The sequence below is a fragment of the Triticum urartu genome, chromosome 4A (genome assembly GCF_056163025.1).
Source record: "Triticum urartu cultivar PI428250 chromosome 4A, HENAU_Tu73, whole genome shotgun sequence".
NCBI lineage: Eukaryota > Viridiplantae > Streptophyta > Magnoliopsida > Poales > Poaceae > Triticum > Triticum urartu.
In genome coordinates this window covers 527,984,010-527,986,079 of record NC_141876.1, presented here as the reverse complement: position 1 = coordinate 527,986,079, position 2,070 = coordinate 527,984,010, and the positions used below count along the sequence as shown (strand labels likewise).

The following is a 2,070-nucleotide window of genomic DNA, read 5'->3' as shown; positions in this document are numbered from 1 at the left end:
AAGTAGCAAAAAAAAACAGAGATTAGAAGAACAAAAACTTGGTTTCTTTTGGGACTTCAGAATAAAATTGCCATACAAAGGAGCAAGGATGCAACAATGGTAAACATCTACTGTTTCTCAAAGAGCCCTTTTCACATGATCCATAGTGACCATATAAAAGCCATGACGGACAACAAAACCTTATTTGGACCTCATCATCTCACCTGATTCTCTTATACTACATGTTTGAGGACCAAATATTCAGTCCTCAAGTTTTGGAACCTACATCCTACTCAAACCAAACAACAAGTTTTCTCTATGGTGCAATTTACTAGGACAATTGAAAATATATGGACTATCATAAGCACCAAACTGTCAGAATGCCAAGGTGCTATTGCTTAACAGGACTGCTACACACGCGATGGATTGTGCCCGATTTGTGGACGACAAACTATGTCAGCCATCGATCAGTTGGGTTCACGTGGGCCGCAGCCATCGATCACCAGGTCATCTGAGCATCGTCCAACACATTGTCGTGTGCATAGTAATTTTGATTGCTTAATAATTTAACAATGTGCAGAGCCCTCGAAGTACATGATAAATTCACGATTATAGACACGTACTTTTGCAAGTACATGACAAATTCACTATGATAGGCACATACTTTGGCAAGCAACATTGAGAGAGACAAAAAGGAGCACATGCCAAAACTACTGCGTATCCACCAGAATGCAAGTGCCCTAAATAAATAGCAAAAGACGAAACAATATAGATCCAAATATGGATGACAATAGATGCAGTCAGGTTAAAGTAGGGCAGATTGTGCAGTTCCCTGAATGAACGAAATTATGAGTGTTTACCTTCTTTAGCTTCATGGCTGCTACCATGCTGGTCTTTTGGTGCAACATTGTTCCCAAGAGCCTGTCCAGTAGTGCCAAACCAATACCCCATTACCCTCTCCACTAGCCACTTGAGGTATACGACTTTATCGCGAGTGAAAAACCTCATATCCGGTGGCTTCTGGCTTTTGGTTGATACTAGCTTAATTATACTCTCCTCATTCTAATTCCAATTAATACTGTTGAGCGATTGCCACCAGAGGTGTTCCCACTAGATATCACGTAAGTAGTCAATTTTCGTTCTTCATCTGGTGCACCTGCCACTCTTTAGTCAACACATCTTCAAACTGGCCAGAGTGAGTACTTACGTGATATCTAGCGAGAACACCTGTGGCACCAATTGGTCAACAATTTTAATTGGAACAAGAATGAGTTCAATAATAAAGATAGTATCGACCAAAAGGCAAAACCGCTTCTTCAAATAGACTTTGTAGAATGGCTCGCAAACATCTTCATGGAGAACGGGGATGGTAACTCTTGATCTCTATATCTGCTCACAAACAAAACACAGTACTTGTTATACTCTTGAATCATATGCTACATATGCTATTGACATGATTATTCTACAGATATAACATGATCACTACCTTCTGAAGATATCTGGACAAGATGGGACGTGAATTAAAAAAGATATGTCCAATAAGGCAATGAAGAACATAGAAGCAAAAGATAAATCAATCACAAGTTCGAACCTCTTAGAGATTTGTCGGTGATTCGTTCCGCTACCGCCGTCGGAGGATGGAAGATTTGTTTGGAGGGGCGCACGAGTGGGAGATCTGAACAGTAAAGCAAGAGACGGGGATTTTACATAGCTTCGGGCCCTCCAGGAGGAGGTAAGACCCAACTCCTGCTTTCGGTGTGTTTGTTGGGTTCCTCGCCCGGAGATCAAGCAGATCGCCGGAGAAATTTGTTTCTTGGGTTACAAGATCTCGACCTTGCGGCGGATATGAAGAAGATGGTGGTTGGTGGGAGAGAACTAGATCTAGGTCACGGAGAGCCAGAGAGAGCCCCTCGGCGGATCCCTAGCTTACCTTATATATCTGTCCAAGCTAGGGTTACATAGCTCGGGCTGGGTCATGTGCAAAAGATATGGGCCTCCTGCTGCCTCTCGGTGCTACTCCCTCTCGGCCTACCTCTTCCTTGGGCCCCAATCTTTTCCGGGGTTGATCTCTATGGGTTGGCCCTCTGATCC

The 2,070-nt window shown here is 43.1% G+C and overlaps 1 long non-coding RNA gene across 1 annotated transcript; it reads right to left on the bottom strand.

Moving 5' to 3' along the window:
• Positions 1 to 339: 339 nt before the first annotated feature.
• Positions 340 to 1,865, bottom strand: LOC147976408 (uncharacterized). Its single transcript, XR_015602141.1, has 2 exons — positions 1,571 to 1,865; positions 340 to 1,368 (listed from the first exon to the last, which is right to left on the bottom strand). It is a non-coding gene; the product is annotated as an uncharacterized LOC147976408 (long non-coding RNA).
• Positions 1,866 to 2,070: the final 205 nt, after the last annotated feature.